The sequence below is a fragment of the Podarcis pityusensis genome, assembly GCF_964106645.2.
Source record: "Podarcis pityusensis genome assembly, chromosome: 15".
Taxonomy (NCBI): Eukaryota; Metazoa; Chordata; class Lepidosauria; order Squamata; family Lacertidae; genus Podarcis; species Podarcis pityusensis.
The window spans coordinates 5,711,339-5,724,287 of NC_138040.1; the positions used below are offsets into that span (position 1 = coordinate 5,711,339).

Below are 12,949 nucleotides of genomic sequence, written 5' to 3' on the forward strand. Positions count from 1 at the left end.
GTAGCAACATAAGTCTTTTCAACTAGGCGTCAGTTGGTTAGCCCAAGAAGACAAAATTAAAGGGTAGGGAATCTCAGCTGGGTACTTGCAGTTAAAGAAGAGGAAGAGACAGAGAGAGACAGAGAGAGAGAAAAGTAAAAAACATATATATAGGAAACCAGCGCAGCTCAGATTTCTTAGATACATCCCTATTTATAACACCTCTCTAATTGCTGTGCTGTTGATGAAACCCAGTTAGATGCACATAGTTTTGCCACTGATTGAGCTGCCAAGAGTAGAATTTTTTTTAAAAAAAGGTTCCTTTGAGTGTTGCCATCTTGGAAAGAAAACACAATCTTTCTTGTGCCTCTAAGACCAATTGCTTCAATTCAACTGGGTCTACTCTAAGTAGAACCAATGGTACACGCAACCTATTTTAACCTTAACCTCTGTAAGGTTCAAATGTACCAATCTCATGATTCTGTCATCAACACAGCTGAATCTCTACACAGGTGACCTTAAAGTAGCTGGATTGTATTCCATGCTAGTAATACTCAGAGTAGACCTACTAAAATTAATGGGCAGGACTAACAGGTATATTATTCCAATGGGTTTATGTGATGGGACGATGAGCTGCTTGTGTGTAAAATCCTAGTCCCTCAGAGTTTGGTCAAGTTTGCAAACCTCTGTCTGTAACGGAGCCCCTTAAACATGGCTCCGTCAGTCGCTGGCAGATTCCGACAGTGGTTGCTTTCGGAATCGCTTCCAACATAAAAGCTCCTTAACGGAAACACGTCTTCTGGACTCTCTGCGTGACAGTTTCCGGCGAGGAGTGGGTGTCCCTACAGGAGGTCCTGAAACCTCCCCACTGTTTTCGCTGGAAGTGTCTCTGAGCCATCCCTCCAGCTCACTTTCCCTCAGCTCAGCTCCTCTCCCCCTACTGGTTCCCTCTTCAGCTGCTGAGTCTCTCCCAACCTGTGTGAGCCCTTTCACTTCCCTTCCTTCCGATGGCAGTTCCCTGACAGTTTACTCTAAGTACAACTTAATCGGATCCAACCCCTTGCTTCCACACTGTGTACTGAAACATATGCTAGCAAGCCACGAGAGAATTGCTTGCATGCTAATGAGAAATTATTTACCTGAGTAATTAAAGTCTCCCAAAAGCTCAAAGTCATGTCTGCATGATTTATTGTCCTGGCCTTGCTCCTCTTCCAATTAGCAGTATTTTGCCACATCTTTGCTATAAGGTGTGTCTGGGTCATTCAAATCACTCCTGGTGCAGAATTGCCCTTCTCAAAGGATGGCATGTCAAAAACAGTGAATCAAAACAGGGCAGGGCTACTTTGAGAGAGGGCCGTTTTTTTACAAAACATGTAATTTATAGAACGCACCACCTCAAGATGTGGTGATGACCACTAGCTTAGCTCAGGATAGGCAGAAAGTAGATTGCAATCTACCAAGCAGATCTCTGGGTAAGTCACAGTAAATCTGCACAGGTGTCTGGCTCCAAATTGTTTAACAATAACGACAATACTTTTTCCCACCTGCTGAAATGAAGAAAGCTTGGGAGGAAAACCAGGAGTGGATTTTTTGTATGTGGGAGGGCTGTGAGCTCAGTTTGGGTACTGAAAACGAAACGGGCTAGTGCCTCACTCACACAATACAGAGTTGTCTTGGGATATCAAAGCCATTGTCTAAGGCTGCAATCAAACCTACTTCGATCTCAACATTGATCTCAACAGGACTTACTTCTGAGCAGACATGGTTAGGATTGCACTTTAACTCTACACAGTGTGAATGAGGCAACAGCCCTCTCCTGCTATTGCTCCACAGGTACAGTGGTGCCTCGCAAGACGAAATTAATTCGTTCCGCGAGATTTGTCGCCATGCGATTTTTTTCGTCTTGCGAAGCACGGTGTCGGGAAAGTTTTGGAAAAGCTTCAAAAATCACCAAAGTCTTTAAAAACCTCGAAAAAGGCTACCACACCGCGTTCTATGAATTGCTCCTCGAAGTCAAGTCGCAACTGTATTAACGGTGTTAAGAAAAAGGAAACAAACTTGCAAGACGTTTCCGTCTTGCGAAGCAAGCCCATAGGGAAAATCGTCTTGCGAAGCAGCTCAAAAAACAAAAAACCCTTTCGTCTAGCGAGTTTTTTGTCTTGCGAGGCATTCTTCTTGCGAGGTACCACTGTAATGAGACTTTTTCTGTTTCTGAACCTGGAAGTTCCATAAGCTTCTGTTGAACTGCAGGTTGGTGTCTCTAATCTACACATGAGGCCCAGTCAAGAATGGAAACGCTAGCAGAGAGATGAGTGATGGCTGGTGAGCCAGCCAATGGGATAAAGAAAGGTTAGCTCAAGAAGCAGCTGTTTGGAGAGAAGGAAGCTACTGAATCCAACAATGACACTGGGTTGGCCTTCTGAGATAATCTATGGCATGACAGCCCAGTCTCAAACTGCCTGCAGTTTCCTCCTCCAAATGGTAAGCTTGGGGATCACTGTCAAATTTGGGCAGAAGGAGATTCCTCTTCAGTCACCACAGCACTGACACCCTCACTTGACATAAAGACCATGAAGGCTGACCCCTTCCTTACAAGAGACATAGCCTAGTGTAGAACTACTGCTTTGCACCCAGAAGGTCCTAGGTTCAAACCTCGGGCATCTCCAGGAAGGGCTGGGAAAATCTACCTTGCCTGAAAGCCTGGGGAGCTGCTGCCAGTCTGTGTAGAAAATACTGAGCATGATGCACCAAGGGAGCTCCCTATATTCATACATACACATGCACACAGACCCTTTTGGGGTTCATGGTGCTTGGCTCCAACTGTGAAATCCATGTGGAAATAAAAAACAGAACTAATTTGCAATGGGGTTTCAATACAGTGGTACCTCGGGTTACATATGCTTCAGGTTACATACGCTTCAGGTTGCAGACTCCGCTAACCCAGAAATAGTACCTTAGGTTAAGTACTTTACTTCAGGATGAGAACAGAAATTGTGCTCCGGCGGCACGGCAGCAGCAGGAGGCCCCATTAGCTAAAGTGGTGCTTCAGGTTAAGCACAGTTTCAGGTTAAGAACAGACCTACGGAACGAATTAAGTACTTAACCCGAGGTACATTTTGGGCAAAAACCAACCTATCCCGGAACCGTGGTTCAAACAAGCCTGGACCATGCTAGTCTTTATTTTTCACAAATAGCTATGTTGCTGCCAACCTTGTGTCCCCAAATACATAAAAATGAATTTGATAAGTCACGCAAGAAGAGAATCTGTGAGGCGTTATTGAGGCTTCTCAACGATCTAACAACCCCGCCCCCAACCCCACTTACTTTGATAAATGGGAAAACACTTCTGCGGAGAAAATTCCAATTTAAACTTCTTTAACTATTAACCCAAGACCACCATCGTATTTCAATATACCACATTTAACTAACCAGAGGAATTTCAGCTCTGTTAGAGGTGCAGTCAGGCATCCACAGGGGTACACAGTTTAATCTGTTTTACTGCAGGCCTAACATTAATTTTCCCTGTTATTAATGGGTGGAAAAGCTCTCTCTGAGCCAAAGAGGGGGCTGCTGCTTAAAAATTAGACGTGTTGCCTTTCACAGCTCTCGGCCTGCAGGAGTGACGCCTGTGGAAGGGAAGATCAATTATTTACTACATTACAACGGAAAAACACGTATTTACTGGACACTAGGCTTTGGAAAGTGAACCAGATCTTCCAAGTGCATTTTAATGTCTCAGGTGCTGGACATGTCTCTGGCCGCAAAGAAAATCTAGAGGTCTAGAGGTAGGAGGCAGTGATGGTCACCAACCTAGATGGCTTTAACAAAAGATTAGACAAATTCATGGAGGAGAGAATTATTGAAGGCTACTAGCCACAATAACTATGCTCTGCCTCCATAGTCAGAGGCACTCATGCTTCTGAGTATCATTTGCTGGAAACCACAGCAGGGGGGAAATGCTCTTGTGCTCGCATCCTGCTCGCAGGTTTGGCAAAGGCTGGGTTGAGAGGCATCACTTGTGGGATGGACCAACACAATGCCCACCACCATTCCTCTATCCGTCTTCGCAGCTTAAAGTTCTAAGATAAAGCCTGCTTCAGAGGGACTCTCTCGTCTCCTGCAACGGGGCTGTTATGCCACCAGCTTCCTTGTGGGAAGGATATCAGTCAAGATGAAGCAGCAGGTAAGAACATAAGAAGAGCCTGCTGGATCCAGCCAATGGTCTATCTAGTCCAGCATCCTGTTCTCAAAGTGGCCAAGCAGATGCATGTGGGAAAGTGTCCCCCCACCACTGCGGTTTCCAGAAACTGGCATTCAGAAGCATTTCTGAAGGCAGTCCTGTTCAGGGGAGTTTTAAATGTGTGACATCTTAGTGTATTTTTGGTCTTTTGTTGGAAGCCTCCCAGAGTGGCTGGAGAAACCCAGCCAGATGGGCGGGGTACAAATAAATTATTATTATTATTATTATTATTATTATTATTATTATTATTTCAATCTTTGACTGTGGAGGCAGAGCAGAGTCATTGTGGCTAGTAGCCACTGATAGTCTTATCTTCCATGGCGCCAGTTGGGTACCCAGCCTCCATAGGAACCATCCGCTACCAAGCACCCTGGTGCATTTTAATAAGTTGACTTTGCTGATTGTGTGTGTGTGTGTGTGTGTGTGTGTGTGTGTTAATGTAGCTTAATGTTTAGCTGTATTCTGCAAGGCGGGATATAAATAATTGTAATAATACATAAATAAAATAATATCTTTCCCATTAGCGTTGATCCTTACTCAGCCTGTGGTATTTCCTGTCTCCCTTCCTCTCTCTCTGTCTCCATTTTAAGGACTTGGCTTTCAGCCTTTATTCATTCATGCAGTCAGTACACAGTTGGAATGACATCCTAACTTCCTAGTCAGGCCATGGAATATTCTTCCTTCTTCCCATTCGCACAGAACTCTTGGCCACCTCCCTGCCTCTGCCCCCAAATAATGACAGCCCCACACTTGCTCCTATTTCAGTTGCTTGCCCATTGTCATTATCTGTCCATCAGTGCCTATATCTCAGACAAGAAGGCAAAAGTGCTGAGTTAAATATGCAGCTTCATGTTGGAGCCCAACTGACTCAGTTTTTCGCAAAGATTTTCTGCTGCTCTGAAAGATACCTGCCCCATCTTGGTGATTTCCCAGTGCACCTTGCTAAAAGCATTTGGTTTTTCATTTCCTCTGCTCTCATTTGCCCATGGTGACATCAAGATGTAATCAAATATGGTTTGCTATTGACCCTTAGGGTCCCTTCCAGATTCTAGGCTGCACTGTGACATCGTTCCATTTGCTGTGTGATCCCTGGTTAGGAATCATAACCTGTATGATTATTTCTGGAGTGAGGAAGCAACAGCAGCCAAAGGAAATGAGGTGGGGAAGTGATTGTCTGAATGATCAACGCAAATAAGAAGTGTGGAAAATGTTTCTGCACTTTCAAAATTGCTAACTTCTACCTGGAAAACTGAACCTGGAGAATAGTCAGTACAAGATTTAATTCATTGTGAAGCTGCTAAGCGAGGGAAACCACGAGAGCAGTGCTAGTGGCAACATAGAATGTATGTTTATCTACCACTGCACTAATGTTTAACTCAAATCGTAACATTTATAGCTCTGGGTTAAGCTTCAGCATTAAAAATTGAAAGCTGAAATATTGCTTCTGCCACTTGAAGTAATAATCATTCTACTACAACAGCTACTTCTACAGCAGACGTGCCAAAAATTACAAGAAAACTCCCCATTATACAGTCAAAATTTGTTCTGGGGTAGATGCTGACTGCATTCACACTAGTCCTTAAGTTCCCTTGGGGGTTCCTCAGCTGGTGCCTCCCACCTCTCCTTTGCATCCAGCCAGTCCATAAATGTTACTGTGGACTCAAAACCATGCTAGCATATACTGTTTGCATTCACTTGCAGGATTTCCATGCCTCATCTCGGAGAAACATGTGAATTGTGACGATTTCTGCTAATGTTTCAATTTCTGATGGAATGCTCCAACATCCCTTTCAGCTACTGAGCTATGCTCTCTCCATGACAGGGAACCACAGCACATGCCAGAGCTGGAGCACTGATCTCACTGTAGTGATGGCTGTCGCTTGATGATGCAAGAGGACAGCAAGGCTGTCTGCCAAAACAGCAGTCTAGGCACTGACCTTAACAGTTAGCCTAGAAAAAAAAAATGTGTTACCAGTCTATTTACCTACTCTGTAAGTCAGTGCAGCATGATCAGCATCTGAAGTAAAAAGAAACTCCCTTCCAGATTGCAAAAACCACCCTGATCACTTGCCTTACTTGCAAACAGGTAACCAACAAGACGGCTGGGGAAAGTCCTATGTAAGGTGCCATCACGTGGGAAAGATGAAATGTTTGCAGATAGGAAGGGACAAAGGTTTACGCATCCTTAGATTTGTGTTTGTGCTGACAGCCACAGCTGGGCACATGTTACAGGGGGGCTTCTCAAGTGCTGCCGGCTTGTGGAAAGAACGTGGCTCAGTCGGTCACATTTTGGTTACGGCAAATAAAAGACTGGCCTTCTGGTGACTCAGTGGAAGTAGTGTGTTGTGCCAGAAAATCTGGGCTATTCCAAAGTTGACTCGGGATGGAAGATTTACTTTGGACACCGAGCTGTCATCTTAACACTCCACTTGCAAGACCATGCCATGGGTCTGGCTGCCAGAAAATGAAGTGGCTGCGTTCCACTTGTTAGGAAAACTACATCCCTTTCCAGGACTCAACACCTTATTTGCCACATCTGATCAATCCTGGCTAAGGGATTCTGTTACACACACACACACATTTTGCATTAGTTCTTGACTAAAGGGTAAACAAGCTTTTGGGGCCCGTGGACACATTTTGATTTCTGAGTACCACCCCCTCTGGTCTCCTCTCTCCCCCGGATCAGCCCCCAGCCCCACGCCAGAGAGTGAAAAAGAGGAGAGAGAGAGAGCATACACTTCACTTTCCCAAGGGAGCCATGCAATGACTGGAGGTTGATGCTATCAGTAGCTCCTAGTTATGATGATTATATGCTACCTTCAGGGGAACAGCGGCAGGAGAAGGCTATGGCCCTCACATCCTGTTTGGGGACTTCCCAAACACATCCTGTTTGGGGGCTACTGGGAGCATAGGGTGCTGAATTAAGCGGGTCTTTGATCTGATCCAGAAGGATCTTCTTACGTAGCAGCATGACAGCACAGGAGTACATCTACCTGAACTCGTAAGTACTTTCCATTCAACTTCAGTTGCAATCGCCTTACAAAGCTTGTGAATCTTAGATTATCTGTCAGAGCAAACCGCGGGAATGTGTAGGGTTGGGAGGAAAAAATGTGTACATATACATTTATTTCCCCTCTCCTGGGGCCCCCTGAAACAAAATTCAAGCGTAGCCAGTTCCTCTGGACTGAAAAGTCCAGATTGTGTGATTCTTATCAGATATGTGATTTACTGGCAATGTACAGCACGGGGGGGCGGGGTTGAGAGGGAGAAGTGGGGGAGGTTTCTCCAGTTGCGACAATGTTTAAAGTCTGGAGGGGCATGTCATGCGCCACCCATACGGCTCACCACCACCACTCCAGATCACAGCGTCGAGCCAGGGGGTGCCCACTGCCAACGCTGTAAATGCTGCCATTAAAATGTTTGTTTTAATTCTGACCTCAGAGTCACAGCTAATAAACAAGAAAGGCAGTGGGAAATTGAAAAACAAACTCAATGCAGCTGTCGGACTGGCTGGTTCACAACAGCATTTTAACGGCGTCCTTTAATTTCAGCTTCTATGAATAGATCCCATACACAGCACGTTGCATACTGAGCAGCCAAGGAAGCCTTGTCTCCCGTCCCCCCCCAACTCACTGGTATGCTGTACGTGTCCCGTTTACAGCATTTAAAATAAATAAATAGATAGATAGATCCCTCAATCTTGTCCTCTTGTTTCCAGAAGGGCTGAACTAGCTCATGTTTGAGGAAGCCTTTAGCAAAGTGTCCTATAGCCGACCTGAACTGATTTACCTAACTATGCAGCCCTGAGAGTCTTTGTGTGGAAACCACCCTGTAGCCCTGCATAGGGAAGTTTTTAACGTGTGATGTCCTACTGTGGTTTTATGGTTTGCTAGAAGCCGCCCAGAGTGGCTGGAGCAACCCAGTCAGATGGGCAGAAGATAAATTATTATTATTATTGTTAATATCGTTATTATTATGACTATTTTAACTTCGTACAGTGCCCTAGACATGGCGTCACCCCAGGGCATCGTGGGGAGTTAAAATGACAACTCTAGGACCCAGCCACCTTTTCAAAGATGACCCCAGGGCAGGCATCAGTAGTGAGCACTAACTGTACTCTTCAACATTTCACAGCGCAAAATAAGGACAGGGAATAGGCATAGCCATTCTCATAGCAAATTTAACAACATATAGGTGGGGAGGCTGTTGTAAAAAAACCACGCTATAGGAAGAGGGGCCTTTTAAGCATACCCCATAATACTTAGGGCATCGGAGGGTGTTCTATGCACTGCTCAGCAGTCCTCACAACAAACCTTTAAAGTAGGCCAGTGCTAATTATCCCCAGATTGTACTTAAGAAGGCTGAGGGGACAGCAGTTTACCTAAAGCCACTTAGTCTAGAGAAGAGGTTAGACTTGGCAGCTCATGCCCCCCCCCAACACCCTTCCTTTCCACTCCATTTCTGCATTATCAGGCATGAAAAGTTCTCCTTATATCGATGTTTTATGGACTTCACCAAAATTCACTAGAATACCTTTTTAACAAGTAGCGCCGCTGCTTTTAAGAGCCCTATTATACAGCCTATGAAAATAGCTTTGCAGGGCCTGTATAATTGCTAACAGTTAAGTGCTAATGGCATTATATAAACAGGCTTCGAAGCGGTCTGTTCATAAATGCTACTCAGGGCAATATAAACCCTACATGAGCAAAGGAATCAGGACAGCAAAGACTTAAAAAACAAAACAAAAAACAGGCCATGAAGAAAACGACATGGAGGGGGTGATAATCTCTATTGCATGGGTTTCATGAGTCATATCACATGCTATGATTTCCTGCACAGAAACAAACTTTGAAATCCCACAATACACATCAGCAACCTTTGTGGTGATGTGTGTTGCTGGAACCAATGACATTTCCTCTGGGAAGCCAGTTCCCCACTCTCTGTCCAATAACCCCAACTCCCTGGAAGCAACAGTAAGGTTTGGCCACTCCAGATGCTGCTAAACTCGCAACTCCCATCAGCATGGCCAATGGCCAAGGATGATGGCAGCTGTAGTTCAGCAACAACTGGGGGGCCAGAGGCTCTCCACATACGGCTAAGCTCTCTCTGTGTGCAAGGCTAAGAATCGGTGTGACACAGGGGTATAGAGTGGGGTGGTACCAGGGAGGCCACGACCCCGAGCACACAATTTTTGATGGGGCGTGAATCAGGTGCCCCAGTGTGGCCCAGCCCAGTGCTCCTCTCTGGCCTCCAAGGGCCATGCTGGCTGGCTGTGGCCGCAGTTTGCTTCAGTGAGAGCGGGGTCACTCCAGTGGTGTCAGTAGCGAGGGCTGGGCTGGAGGCCTGGCACATGTGCCCACCTAGGCTGGGCGTAGGCAACCGACGCTACATCGCTGCTGTAACATCAGGAGCCAAGACACCCATCGCCATGATGTGCTCTTCGGCTGGAATATTCCAAGTGCAACGTGGCAATCTGTGCTGTAGATGTCAAATATTCTTCACCATTTGGGGGACATCTTGCTGCCGCTGCTACTCCACAGTATATGTACAGCATCAGAATGATCAACGTTGCTTGACATATGTAATCTCAATAAAACCTGAAGACAACTGTCTGGTAGGCCAACTGCATTGTCCCCGCAGAGCAAACTGAAGGCAGCAAGATGTTCCTCACCCTTGGATTAGGTGATGAACCCTAACCTTTGCAGCAGGTCCTAATTGATGCCACCTTAGGAAAGCCTGTCACTTACTCAGGAACCTGTGGAACTGTAGGAAAATTCCAAAACAGATCAGGCCCAGCAGACCACATAAAACCGATGTCCTATTAAACCGCTTGTGGTGGAAACAGACAGGACAGACACAATTACTTCAATAACTTTTGCCGTTATTAGCTCAGCAGCTTGCTCAATTCCAACCTAAATTACAATATGTCTTTTAATAATGTACGCTCAATAATACAGGAGTCGCTTGCCCAGATCCTGGAGACCGGAGGCTAGACAAATCGCCCGTTTAGTCTAGCCTGGCCTAAGATGGAGCAATTGATTCTACTGGATAACAATTTAATCCTTTCCCCTCCTCCTCTTGTTATCAAGATTACACACACTTAGAATTCCTGGCAGAGCGTCATGTACAACATTAAGAGCTTGGAGGCCAATTCATAAACATCTTAATCAACCAGCCTCCTATGGTGTAGGTTCCTCCCGTCTGTGACGACCTCCCAAACTGTAGTCCGAGGCGCCTTTGGTCGAGGAGAACTTGTGGATTTACATTTACAGGTCAGATGTGTTTCTATCAGGGTCACTGTAAGCATCCGTGATGTTTGTAAACTGTTTGGACCTCTTTAAATAAGGGAGATGATTCAAGGCTTAATTCCGCCTAATGAAACTTTTAATAGGGAAAAAAATCCTGTGGTGTTTGGCTGTGGATCTCACATACCAGGGTGCAAACGCACCTTTAGACTCACTGGGTGGCCTCTGGCAAAGTAAAAGTCAGCGGGTGGCAGGATCTGGACCAGCATGGGTTGGAATTGTTGCTGCATTCAAACTGCTGCTGAAACTCCCCAGATGACCCCAAGCCAGGAGCTCTTTCAGCCTAGCTTACGTTACAGGGCTATTGGTTTGAATTGCTGCTGCGTTTGAATAGCTGCTGAAACTCCCCGGATGACCTTGGACCAGGAGCTCCTTCAGCCTAGCTTACCTCGCAGGGTCATTCTAAGGACACTGGCATTATTGCTCTAATGTATTTGTAAATTGCAAGGATGGAAGACCTGCAGCTCTCCAAATTATGTTCTCCAGATGCTGCTGGACTCCCAGTTCCCATCAGCCCTAGCCAGCACAGCCAATGGTCAGGAATAATGGGAGTTGGAGTCCAACAGCATCTGGAGGGCCCAGTGTAATTTATTTTTTTTAAGTGATGAATTATTTGGTAGTGATTACTTTTTTCTAAGCCACCTTGTGCTCCAGAATTGGAGTGGAAGGGCGGGCCCAAAATCACACCAATGAATTAATTAAATGGGGTCTTCCTGTGTGTGCTGATGTGAGCTCTTGAAGGAAAGGGTAGAGAAAAATAAATTGTTGATCATCTATTTTCTAAAAGTTTGTTTTTAATCCAACACAGCGAAAACAATGCTGGATTCAGAAGTTATGAGTTACCAGTCTCTGCAGCCACAGCAGGCGCTGTGATTCTCCAGTGGTTTGACTTCACCCCCAGATGTGTCTCCTGAGACAGATGGGTGCCAACAACAATGTTTTAGATAGCAAGCCTGAGGGCAGGGAAGGTCTCATCACAGATAAATGTAACAAATGGGAGGGTGCTGATTTTTAACTTCTTTTACAAAGCTGGTTTACACCTCCTTAGAAAGTCTACATCCCAGTTCGAAAACTGTGGTAGGCAGAGGCAGGTGCTGGAAATGGGGCACACGAGTGCAGAAGCCCCACACAGAAATACATGGCAAGATCTACAAATGGTATGATTAAAACACAGCTTCCCCTTTCCCCACCACTATCTCCTGTCACAAGCAGTAAGAGCAACAGAACTCTGAGCCACACACAGTTATTAAGGAGTTCTGACATAACAGATGGGCTGTCAAGCGTAAGTCCAACTAGCCACTGTAAGCAGGGGAAAGAGAGGACATCCATTCCGTTTTTGTTCTCTGAAATGTGATTTCATCCCAAACCTCTTCGAGGCATTTTAATTCACTTTAAAACTCATTAATTTAGGCAAGCGGAAGCTCTTGATCTTCCATGGACCCTGTTTCACTGACCGCCATGCAGTCAATCAAAAAGTTATTACTCTTGTCGTAGGAAGGATAATAAACAAGTTATGCTGTCGGCTGGACGAGATTACACGGACAGGATGCATTCTACCTGCCCACAAGCCTTATTCAGCTGAAAGTAGGAAGGAGAGGGGCAAAGGTGCTTTCTTTGAGGCTTTAAATATCATTTTCAGATCACTTCTCTCCCCACCCATCACCGGGGGGGGCACACTAATACTAAGAAAGAAGTCCAAGTTACATCTCCAGGTTAAGCATTAAGTGCAAAAGGATAAGTGGTGTCAAATCTATGAGAATATTTGCACAAACCTCAAGAAATAAAACAAGAGAAATCTCTGTGCGTGTGACATCTGTTCCAACTGGAATATAACGGATGAGGAAACCTTTTATTAACCTAACTTTTCAGATACATTAATGCCCATTTCCTACAGATATTGGATGTAATTTCTTGACCCAGTGCAGATATAATGCTTCCAATATCTCAGCATGGTAAGAAGATGGACAGCAGGCTACAAAGTCATGTCTTCCTTCCCCAGTGGCAGATATGGGGAACCATATGCCGTAGGACCCCAGCTTATATCAATCCCAGTCAGTCAGGGGCCATGGGAGCTGGAGTCAGTAACATCTGGAGGGCTGCTGGTCCCCCATCCCTTACTCATAAACATAGGGAGCTGGCTTATGCAATGGGTTCATCTAGCTCAGGCATAGGCAAACTCAGCCCTCCAGATGTTTTGGGACTACAACTCCCATCATCCCTAGCTAACAGGACCAGTGGTCAGGGATGATGGGAATTGTAGTCTCAAAACATCTGGAGGGCCGAGTTTGCCTATGCCTGATCTAGCTCAATGTTGTCCTCACTGACTGACAGTGATTCTTCTGGGTTTTAGACAGGGGCTATTCCCAGCCCTACCTGGAGGTTCCAGCAACTGAACCTGGGGCCTTCAGCATGCAAAGCAGGGACT

General features: G+C 45.5%; 1 protein-coding gene across 1 annotated transcript in view; it reads right to left on the reverse strand.

The window, feature by feature from the left end:
• The window catches only part of BCAS3 (BCAS3 microtubule associated cell migration factor), a 476,692-nt gene that overhangs the window by 342,654 nt on the left and 121,089 nt on the right, over positions 1-12,949 (reverse strand). The window lies entirely within an intron of this gene.